The sequence below is a fragment of the Diceros bicornis genome, chromosome X (genome assembly GCF_020826845.1).
Source record: "Diceros bicornis minor isolate mBicDic1 chromosome X, mDicBic1.mat.cur, whole genome shotgun sequence".
Taxonomy (NCBI): domain Eukaryota; kingdom Metazoa; phylum Chordata; class Mammalia; order Perissodactyla; family Rhinocerotidae; genus Diceros; species Diceros bicornis.
This window is the reverse complement of record NC_080781.1, coordinates 109499039-109511790: the sequence shown is the minus strand read 5'-3', so window position 1 is coordinate 109511790 and position 12752 is coordinate 109499039.

Sequence of the window (12752 nt, the reverse complement as noted above, 5' to 3'; positions counted from 1 at the left end):
ATGGAACCAATACAAGCACAAAATAAATGGTAGTTTGAAACCCAAATATATCAGTAATTTTATTAAATGTTTATGAGCTAAATGCTCAAGTTAAAAAAAACAAATATCGGGGCCGGCCCCGTGGCTTAGCGGTTAAGTGCGCACGCTCTGCTACTGGCGGCCTGGGTTTGGATCCCGGGCGCGCACCGACGCACCGCTTCTCCGGCCATGCTGAGGCCGTGTCCCACATACAGCAACTAGAAGGATGTGCAACTATGACATACAACTATCTACTGGGGCTTTGGGGAATAAAAGGAGGAGGATTGGCAATAGATGTTAGCTCAGAGCTGGTCTTCTTCAGCAAAAAGAGGAGGATTAGCATGGATGTTAGCTCAGGGCTGATCTTCCTAAAAAAAAAAAGAAAAACAAATATTGTCAAATGGGATTAATAAATACTCGCATATGCTATTTGAGACAAATCCAAAATATAAAGATAGAGAGGTTGACAATAAAAAGATGGAGAGAGATAAATCACACAAATAGTATATAAGTGATAGAAAACTTGTATAGCTCATTTGTATCAGACAAAATACACTTAAAAGCAAAAAGCATTAATAAATATATAAGTTTATTTCTTTTTTTTTTTTTGGTGAGGAAGATAAGCGCTGAGCTAACATGTGTTGCTAATCCTCCTCTTTTTGCTGACGAAGATTGGCCCTGGGCTAACATCCGTGCCCATCTTCCTCCACTTTATATGTGGGACGCCCGCCACAACATGGCTTGATAAGCGGTGTGTAGGTCTGCACCCCAGATCCAAACCTGCGTACCCCAGGCCGCCGAAGCAGAGCCCATGAACATAACCACTACGCCACTGGGCTGGCCCCAGAAATATAGAAGTTTATTTCTTAATGATAAAAGGTTCAATTCACCAGGAATGATTATGCACTTATAACAAAACCTCAAAATATATAAAGGAAAAGTTAATTTACTAAAAGGAGAAATAGACAAGTACACAATCAGAGTGGGAGGTCTTACTACACATCTCTCAGTAGTTGATCAAGGAGACAAAGAAATGTCTCTAAGGATGTAGAATATTTTAACAATATAAATTAATAACTTGAGCTAATAGCCAATGCATAGAACACTGCAACCAACTATGGAATACATATCCAGAACATTTATAAAATTTGACCATGTACTAAGCCAGAAAGCAAGTCTGAACACGTTTCAAAAAATTGAAATTTGATCATAATGCAAATAAGTTACAAATCAATGGTCATAAAAGATAACTGGAAAATATCTGTATGTTTGGAAATTAAGATACACACTCTGAAATAACTGATGGGTCAAAGAAGAGTGATAGTGGAGTTAAAAAACTTTTGTAGTTGAACAATAATGAAAATGCTGATATCAAAACTTGTGGGATGCAGCTAAGGCAGTGCTTAGAAGGAAAAAACTATTTTTTAGAAATGATGAGAGGCCAAAAGTTAATGAGTTAAATATCCATTTCAGGATTTAAGAAAGCAAACCAGATAAGACCAACAAAATTAGGAAAACATGAAATGATAAGAACAGAAATTAATGAAATAGAAAGCAATAAAAATAACAAGTCAAGAATGTCTTCTCTTAAGTGTGCACGCTCCGCTGCTGGCGTCCCGGGTTCGGATCCTGGGCGCGCATCGAGGCCCCGCTTGTCAGGCCATGCTGTGGCGGCGTCCCATATAAAGTGGAGGAAGATGGGCACAGATGTTAGCCCAGGGCTGATCTTCCTCAGCAAAAAGAGGAGGATTGGCATGGATGTTAGCTCAGGGCTGATCTTCCTCACAAAAAGGAAAAAAAAAAGAATGTCTTCTCTTGACACTTCTATTCAACATTGTAATGATGGTTCTAGCCAGTGAAGTTAGGTAAGAAAAAGAAATAAATGGAATCCAGATTGGAAAGAAAGAAGTAAAACAATCTCTATTTGTAGATGACATGATTTTGTATGTAGAAAAGCCTAAGGAAACCACTAAAAAACTACTAGGATGAATAAATTAGTTCAGCATGATTGTAAGATACAAGATTGATATAGAATAATAAGTTGTATTTCTATACACTAGCAATGAACAATCCAAAAATGAAATTAAGAAAACAACTTACAATAGAATCAAAACATATAAAATATTTATGAATAAATTTAAGAAGTGCGAGACTCCTACATTGAAAACCACAAAACATTGTTGAAAGAAATTAAAGATCTAAATAAATTTCGTCCTCATGAATTAGAAGACAGTATTGCTAAAATGACTATCTACGGACTAATCTATGAATTCAATGTAATCCCTATCATAATCCCAGTTAGCTTCTTGGTGGAATTTGACAAGCTGATCATAAAATTCGCATGAAAATTCAAGGGACCTAGAATAGCCAAAACAATCTTGAAAAAGAAGAACCAAGTTTAAAGATTCACACTTTCCAATTTCAAAATTTATGAAAAGCTACAGAATCAAGACTGTGTGGTACTGGCATAAGAATAGATATACAGATCAGAACAGAATAGAATTGAAAGTCCAGAAATAAACCCATACCTTTCTGGTCAAGTGAATTTCAGCTGGGGTGACAAGACCATTCAACGGTTAAAAAGAATAGTCTAGACAACAAGTGGCGCGGGGATGACCGTATATCCACATGCACCTCATGTTCTGCACAAAATTAACAGAAAATAGATCATAGACTTAAATGTAAGAGCTAAAATTATAAAATTCTTAGAAGAAATCATAGAAGTAAATATTTCTGACCTTGAGTTAGGTAAAGCCTTCTATGACGCCAAGGCACAAGCAAAAAAAGAAAGCATAAATAAATTAGACTTCATCAAAGTTTAAAACTTTTGTGCATCAAAGGACACTGTCAGGAAAGGGAAAAAACAATCCACAGAATGAGAGAAAATATGTGCAAATCATGTATCTGATGAGGGACTTGCATCTAGAGTATATAAAGTACTTCTATAACTCAATAATAAAAAGACAACCCAATTTAAAAATGGGCAAAGGGTCTATCTGGATAGACATTTCTCCAGGGAAGATATACAAATGGCCAATAAACACATGAAAAGATGCTCAACATATTAACCATCAGGGAAATGCAAATCAAAACCACAATGAGATACCATTTTAAACCTACTTAGATGTCTATAATAAAAAAGGCAGAAAATAACAAGTGTTGGCAAGGATATGTAGAAATTGGAACCCTCAAATATTGCTGGTGGGAATGTAAAATGATACAGCCACTTTGGAAAACAGTCTGGAATTTCCTCAAAAGGTTAGATACAGAATCATCATACCATGCAACAATTCCACTCCTAGGTGAATACCCAAGAGAAATGAAAGTATATATCCATATAAAAATTTGTACACAAATGTTCATAGCAGCATTACTAATAATAGCCAAAAAGTGGAAACAACCAAAATGTCCATCAACTGATGGATGGATAAAAGGAGTGAAGGGCTGACACGTGCTACAACATGGATGAACTTCGGAAACATTGTGCTAAGTGAAAGAAGCCAGTCACAAAGGCCACATATTGTATGATTCTGTTTATATGAAATCCAGTAAGACAGAAAGTAGACTAATGGTTGCCAGGAGCTGGGGGGAGGAGGGGAAAGGGGGGTGACAGCTAATGAGTACAGGGTTTCTTTTTGAGGTGATGAAAATGTTCTAAAATTGATTGTGATGATGATTTTACAGCTCTAAATATATTTTTTCAACGACTGAACTGTACACCTTAAAAGGATGAATTTTATGGATGTGCACTTTATCACAATAAAGCTGTTTTTTAAAAAGAATTCTTATGGTCTGGATCCATTTATATAAATCTCAAACACAGATGATACTAAAGTATATTGTTTAGACATACATACAGAGATAATAAAACTACAAGAAAGCAAGGAAAGATTATCATAAAAGTCAGGATAGTGGTTACTCTGGGAGAGAGGGAGGAGTTTTGAGTGAAAAGAGTCCTACAGAGGGCTTATGTGGGGCCCCAATGTTTTATTTCTGATCTTGATTGGTGGTTACATGGGTGTTTTTTTTCTATTTGTTAAAATGTACATACATGCTTTGTGCACATTTCTGTTCTGAAAATATGTTCTATTTTCAATAAAACGATAAAATTAAACTCATTCACATGAGTTTATGTGGACTACACAGAATTGTTAAAATGTTGGACTGAGCCAAGCTATTTATTCCAGATATTTCAAGAAAAAAATTGCTAAATTAAGTGTCCATGAGATTAAAAGAGGAAGTAGGGATGGATGGAGAGAGTAGGGTAGAGAAGGAAGGAAGATTTGACTGTTCCTGGGCAAAGCACTAGCTGGGGTAATAGTGGTGAAGTAGGCAGGCTCTGCAGCCAAACCAACTAGGTTCAAATTCTGCATCTGCCACCTAGTTCTTAGTTTCTCAGTCCTCCTGTGCCTCAGTTTCCACACCTGTAAATGGAGTTTATAATCGTATCTAGCTCAAATGTTATAGCCAAAAAGTGGATAATAATAGCCAAGTGAAGTGAATAGCCAACTTCTCCTTTAAGTGAAGATTAAAGGAGATAATCCTTGAAAAGTCTTGAGAATGGTTTTTGACACATAAGTGCTCAATAACTATCATTTGTTATTATTTCTTACTAAAGCTCTTTATAAAGTACCTTAAATTAATTCTGAGTCCCTGTTGTATGTGTTATTGTCGTATTTTCCATTTGTTGTAGATACGTGAAACTATTAAAATTGCTTTTTAAAACATCTACATTTCTGAAGTTTCACTCTTTCAGACTGGTTCTGCCTTCTCAGTTTGCCCAAAGGAGGTTGAAAGGAATGAATATTTATTGAATGTTCCAATGTGCCAGGCATTGTGTCAGGTGCTTTACATATGCTGACTCCCTAAATCCTCAAACATAGCCTGTGAATTGCTACGTTTAATAAAAACTCACACTCAGAGAGGTTAAGTAAGAAGCCTAAGGTTGCACAGCTTGGAAGAAGTGAAGTCGTCTTTTGGAAACAGTCCATCTAACTCCAAAGCCCTTGCACTTCCTGCTGCACCATGTTGCCATGGAGCTGAAAATAACCATTAATCCATATGGGATTCAAATATTTCCAAAACAAACACTGCTTTATTAAGCTATTTATACGGATAAAACATGTCCAAAAGCCTGGGTGCTTTATATACTGGGAAAGCTTATACAGTGCAAGTATACCATTTCAGGGCAGACCTAAATCTCTTGCTTTCTGTAAATATGTATTCCTAGAAGTTGCTTAAATTGCAGCAATCCAGCAGGTTTTCAAACCTGAAAATATGGTGGTAGGATTTCCAGGTCAAGGGGAGTGTATTACCGACAGGAGAGCACAGGCCACCAAATCTGAGAGAGTCCAGGGTCAAACTCCTGATGGGGGACCTGGCATCCAAAACTGTCATTGCTCTGTCCCAGGTCTCTCAACATAGGAGAGCACCCACCCAGACCACCACCATAGAGTGGCCCAGCTAAATGTCCAACCAAATCTGCACAGCAGCAACACCTGCGAAAATGTAGGCTGGCCCCTCCCTGCTGGTCTGGACTGACTGAGATGACTAAGGCTCAAGTGGCCCTTTGGACCTATTTGCTGTGAAGTCACAGTGCTAAGGCGCTTGGAAAATCCCCGCTGACTGATTGACCAGACTGCTGCATAGACCAGATCTAGAGCAAGAGAGGGAGGAGGGTAGAGTCCAGAGGCAGAAGGCAGGCTGGAAAACCCTGAGTGCCCCTGGCAAAGGGATGCTGGCAAGAAGTAGATCAGGCTGGTGACCATTCCTAACGTGTGCAATGAAGGGAAACTATGGCCTGGAGGCCTGGGGCTCAAATGCCAGCTCTGCCACTCAGGGGAAAATTAATTAATCTCTGGGTGTCTCAGTTTCCTCATCTATAAAATGGAGATAATAACAATAGTACCTATCTCATTGGATTGTCATGAGGATCAAATGAAATCATCGATATGAAAGCACTGTGAAAACTCTCATGGTCTATAGAAGTTTGAGGTTATGTGTTTACTTGTTTTCCTTACTTGTGTATCCCTGGTACCTGGGACAGTGTCTGGCACATAGCAAGTATTCAATAAACATTTGTGGAATGAATGGATAATATAGGTACTAGATTATGAGTATTGACTATTAAGAATACTAAATTTTGCTTGTGATAAACAAAACTATGAGATAGGAGAAAATAAGTTCTTGCACCTTTCTACTTGGAGCCCCGTCCCCTGTCCCTTGACAGAGAAAGGCCCAGGAGGTATTAAATATCTAGCATCCTGGGGCTGGCCCAGTGGCCTAGTGGTTAAGTTTGGCATGCTCTGCTTCAGCAGCCTGGGTTCAGTTCCCGGGCCAAGACCTCTACCACTCATCAGTGGCCATGCTGTGGCAGCGACCCACATACAAAATAGAGGAAGATTGGCAATGGATGTTAGCTCAGGGCAAATCTTCCTCAGCAAAAAAAAGAGGAAGATTGGTAACAGATGTTAGCTCGGGCGAATCTTCCTCAGAAAAAAAAATAATAACAAAAAAATTAAAAACTATCCAGCGTCCTCATGCTACCACGTTTTCCCTCACCCAGCCGACTTGGTACCAATCATGAAAAGAACAACAGCCGCCCTTCACTGAGGGCTTATTATGTTCTCGGCACTAGGCTTTACATGCACATCGTCAGTTTGATCTTCAAATCCACCCCCATGTTTAATGGCTATTTTTTGGGGGAAAAAATACATGTTAATGGCTCTAAAGTTTAAGTTTTCTCATCTAGGCTGCAAGGCAAACCCTACTACAGAAACTGGCGTGGTTCTTGTTGGAGTTTCTGTCCCCAGGACTCTTCTAGGCCCAACTCAAACCCAAGCTCAAAATTATATGGCAAAGAGCCTAACTGCCATAACTGTGCCATCAGGCATGGCTGTGATTGATGGGGGCGAGGACAGAGGCAGGAGAGAAGCTGAGGCTCTGGTTCCTGAGGTAGTCCCAACATTCTGAGGAGTCAGCTAAAGACTCCTACTGTTGATTGGCTCCAACCTGCACCAAGGCACCAAGGCTATTCTATTTCTTTCACAATTACATCACTCGGACACAGCAGCTGTCATTCAAATCCAAGTAATCTCTTTTCAACTCTGTGACATTTAAGGGAGCAGATGGAACAACTTGTCAAATGCTTGCCCAAAGCTACTCACCTGGGCCCACAAATCCTTCACCCTCGGCCAACAGATTTTTCATAAAGAAGTGCTAATCTCTCTGACTCACTGCTCTTTGCATCTCTACAACCTTAGATGGTAGGGGCCATTTGCTGGGTTCAGAACCTTCTGGTAGGCTCTCTCATACCACTCCCCCCCATTCTTCCTTCATAATTCTATCACAGAAATAATAGAGCTATTTGTGGTATAATTTGATGGCCTTTGGTCTTCCCTAAGTGCCCCCGAGTTCCATGAGATCAAGTGGAATCAACTATCTTCTCTGCTGTACTCACAGTGCCCAGCCTTGGGCCTGGCACAAAGCAGATGCTCAATCAATATTTGTCAAAGAAAGAAAGAATGAATGAATGAATGAATGAACGAACAAGTGAGGGAGAAAGAAAAGCTGGATGGAATAAAGGTGGTAATTGTTCTCAAACCTTTGAGGTGTCATATGGAAGAGGGAGGATCTTTTATTAACTTTTTATTTTGAAATAATTTCAAGTTACAGAAGAGTTGCAAGAATACTACAAAGAATTCTCATATACCATCTGTCCAGATCCTACTCATTTTAAATATTTTGCCTTCTTTTTAAATCACTTTCTCTCACTACTTATGTATTAATGTTCTCTTTTCTGAACTGTCTGCAGGTATGTTGCATACATCATGCCACTTTTCTCCTTAATATTTCAGTGCATAATTTTCAAGAACAAAGACATTCTCATGGATAACCACAGTACAGTTATCAAATTCAGGAAGTTTAACACTGATACATGATTGCAGTAGACAGTCCTTATTCCAATTTTGTCAATTGCAAGGGAAGACTGTTTTGTTCTATTTGATTCCCCAGGGCAGAAGGAAGATTAGTAGGTGGACGTATGAGGAATATGATTTTCAACTAGATAATGTAAATATTGATCTAAAAAATTAGAATTGTCTATCAATGGATGAAATGGCCTTTCTCCGAAAATAGGGAACTTCCTGTTGCTGGAGGTGTTTAGGTAGAGACTAGAATCTCTGTTAGGAGTGAGGGAAGAGGAGATCCCTTATGAACATGAGCTACAGAATAAGCTTCTTTCTGTGTGTGCTTCTGCAAACCAAGTGACTTACTTGCAATGTACTGGGTTTGATTCTTTGTTTCACTCACTGTTTCTAGTGTTGGGCCTGGCCCTTTCTGTAGCTGGAGCAGCCAGCCTCTTCCCTCGCATGGTGTTGAAGCAACCTCAATGTTCCATCAGCCTGAAAGTATTTCCCCTGACACGTTCTATAAACAGGGCAGCCCTGAAATAATAATACTAACATATATTATGGGCTTACTGTGGGCCATGCACTGGTTTAAGTGCTTTGCAAGTGTTAACTCATTATGTCTCCAAAAAACCCCAGGATGTAGCTATCATTATTATCCCTATGTTACTAATGAGGAATCTGAAACTCAGGTAGATTTTGATATCTTGGTTTGATTCAGGTCCAATGTGTTAGAATATTTAAGACATTGCATTCCACTTCAAGTGAGTGTATATGGACATTTTAAAAATTGGTTCAATTCTTAGAAAGAAAAACAAAAATGAAAGAAACCAAAACATAGTATTTCAAGACTTCAAGGAAATTAGTATTTCTTTACCTACTTACATCTATTCCTTTCCAAAAGGGGAAGTCTAATTTAGAGGTGTTTTTTTTTTTTTCGGTTCTCTATTTCTATGTTTCCTGATTTTCTGATTGTTGTTATTGTAATTATTATTTTTATTTTAAACACGTACTTTTCACTTTAATTGACATGCCAACTCAGGATTAAAGATTGTCCTAAGGACTGTCTGTGTAAAGCTATTGAATCTCCGTACTGCACTATCATCCTAGGAGACAGAGGAAATTGGAGGATGGCTCCTTCTTTTCCCAGCCTTGTGGGTTTCATATTTTTCAGAACAGCTAACTCCTAGCTAATTGCTACTAATACTTCAAATTTCATCTTTTTTTTTTAAGATTTTATTTATTTATTTTCCCCCCAAAGCCCCAGTAGATAGTTGTCTGTCATAGCTGCACATCCTTCTAGTTGCTGTATGTGGGACGCGGTCTCAGCATGGCAGGAGAAGCGGTGCGTCGGTGCGCGCCCGGGGTTCCAAACCCGGGCCGCCAGCAGCAGAGCGCGTGCCCTTAACCGCTAAGCCACAGGGCCGGCCCTCAAATTTCATCTTAAATGTCACGTCCTTAGAAAAGTTTTTGCTACTCTTCAAGACTAGGTCAGATTCCCCTGTTACCTGCTCTCACTGCATCATCAACCTTTCCTTCATAGCAATTATCACATTTCATATAATTGTTTTTCTCTCTTTACAGTTAGACTGTGATTTTGAGGGGCCCCATCTGTTTTTGCTCCCCCATATATCCTCAGTACCTAGCACACTTTTGCCACTCAATAAATGTTTGTTGAATGAATGAATGAGAAGATGAAGATCCAGTTCCACTCCAGAAAAGGAGTTAGAAAACATCAATGAGTAAGTGGTGCCCCTGGAGGCAAAAAGTAGGATGTTCTAGTATCAAAAGTCACAGCCAGCTAGTGACTCAGTCAAAACGAGGGATTTGGTGGGTCCAGCAGGGAGTTGCAGTCCAGGCCAGATCTTTGGATGGTAGCTACAGGACAGCAGCAGCAGCATGAAAGATCTTAATTCAGCACTAGGATGTTGAAGCTGACTGGAAGTAGTCAGCTGTCAAGGGTTAAACCCTTCTGGAAAGAAAGGATGCTACAGAACATGGGCCCCCATGGTTTTCTTCGTTGGGGACAGAGAAATAGAGCTAGGCTAAAAAGAGTTCAAGGAAGAACTATAAAAGGCTTTTGAGAGGAGGGGTCTTGCAGCTCTAAAATAATGTCGCTGCTCACTAAGTGGCTTTCACAAAGGTGCCATTAGAATTTCTACATGCAGCCTGCAGATGGCAGCAATGTGTTACTCTTGAGCTGCAAGTTTCTGATAAGTGCTCTGCTTTGACAAAGTCTTACTTACCATCCCATGGCTGCCCCATAGCAAGCTTAGACTGGGGTTTCTTCACCCTGTACCAAGAAGGCTTGCAATGTGTCTTCTTCTAGGAGTGACCCCATTGGTTTTTCCCTGGTGACAGGCTCCCACCACCCTGACTCTTGAAGTTGCTCTTCTCTCATTGCCACCCCTGAGTGCCCTCCAACCCTATTGGAAATCATGACCTAATGGTTCCCTCCAACAATCTGTAGTCAACGTGTCCAAAAGGGAATTCATGTTTCTCATCCACCCCACCTCCCACCCCCCACTCAAGCCTTCACTTCTCTACATCATCCTGAACATCTCCCATCCATTTATCAAGTCTTGGTGAGTCCACCTCTAAAATATTTCAGATGTGCACCCTCCCCTCCAATTTGCCTGGCACAGGCAATCTTCACCACCTCTTGACTAAGCTCCTAACTCATCTGCTTATCTCTATCATCTTCCTCCTGCAATCCATCCTGCCACTACGACCTGTGCCTTTACTCGAACTCCTCCAAGGACAAGAATGTTCTCTTTTGTTAATCTACTCAGATTCTACTCACACTTCAAGGTGCAGTTCAACTAGCATATTATTCAAGAAATTTTTCTGGGTCTCCTGCCAGCCCCGACACCCCTGTCATTCTTTCCGCTGTATGGCTACAGAACTTTATTTGGACCTCCTTTTATAGCTCTTATTTTTAACATTCTGCCTTTCAGATTATTCACTATTTGTATACACCAATAACTCCTTCCATCCCTTAGCCCAAGATGGCAACTACATGACATAAATGCTTCAAGTCATCCTCCCACCAGTACCCAATGATAGACATCATTAATAAATCTTGGCTATCTTCCTACTGAGCCCAAACTCAATCTCAAAATTCTTCTCGAAACAGTACTCCAGGCAGAACTGGTCCACAAGATGAAACAAATTTTCCATCCCTGCCCTGGACTGTAAAGAAACAATAAGATAGAAAGCATGTCCTATTCTTCTTTGAATCTACTACAGCATCTTGCACATAATCTATATTCGTTTAAAGGCTTCTTGAATGAATGAATGAATAAAAAAGTAAAGTGGAAAAGAGAAGGTCCTGGCAGTAGGAATGCTGCTCCCAGACTCCATGGTTCAATTTAATCAGCTTCTTTCACTCCAATATATCTACTATATCCTGCTGGTGATACTCACATGGTGTTTACTAATATTTCCCAATGGTATTCAAGGCAGCAACTTACCGAAAGCTGCATGACTAAGAGTACACTCAGCAGGTTTAAGGAGCACATACTTAACCACACATAATTTTTCTCAACCTAGCATTCAGACTCATAAGCCTGTTTTTCCACCCTGCTTTCAAATGTTCCGAGCATTTCAAAATATCATAAAGGAGTTGCACCATTTCGGTCTTAATTAATCCATGCTGAAGTGCTCTTTCAATATCACGTTTCCAACATGCTGGTATTGGTCTTAATCCTGAGAGAAAAAATGATACAGCAGAGACATGCGTTGTCCTGCCATTTGCAAAAAAAACATTCCCTAGACATAATAAAAGTTGGCATTTGGGTGTATGTGTGTGTGCGTGTGTGTGCGTGCATGTGTGCAGGGATTTTGTTTTTCCAAGGAAAATTATGTGTTGGCTACGTAAGAACTTTCAAATTTCAAGGCCAAACTTGAGTTTTCACTTCTTTTGCAGATGTCATACTTTTCTTATAAAGACTTTCCAGAGTCCAGTGGGATACTAAACTAATGTTTAGTCACAGCAATCTAGAAGGGAAAAAAAAAGCTACTTTGTGGTGACAGGGCCATATTCACTACTAGATGCCAATGTAGTATGGTTTTGAGGGCCAAATAATCGTTTGTTCTCAAATCCTTGCCCCTATATATCACAAAGCATCGGCGTTCAAAAATCTACCATGTGCCTTGTTGGATCCTGATTTGAACAAATTATAGAAAAAGAACATTTATGAGACAATTGGGGAAATGTAAACACTGACTGGATATTTGATAATATTAAGCAGTTATTGTTAATTTTTTAAAGTGTGATCATGGTACTGCAGTTATTTTTTTTTTAATAAAAATAGTCCTTAGTTTTTAGAGATGTATACTGAAGCATCTACAGACAAAATGATACAATGTCTGGGATTTGCTTCAAAATAATTCATTGTGTGGGGGGTAGACAATGGGTGGAGATATAGATGAAACAAGATTGACTATGGTAATAATTGTTGATGCTGAATGATGGGTGCATGGTCAGTCATTTGTTGTAATAGTCTCTCTACTTTTGTTTATGTTTGAACTTTTCCATAAGAAAAGATTTTTAAAAATCCACCATGAAAGTGGTAGCATGGTTTGGAGGAGGCTCCTTGCAATGTGAATCTTATCCAGGAGTAATAACCCACAAACATCTTAGCATTCCTTGACCACATTAGCAAGGACGAACTGATCAAATATCTTATAAGGAGGCAGAGACCAAAAGGAAGAGGTAATGAGGCAGGGCAAGTCTGAAAAGAACAGACATTAGGAAAGGCCTGGAACATGGACTCTTGCAAGAGTGGACAAGCCACTGCCAGGCACTGAAAGAAAGCATTTGGG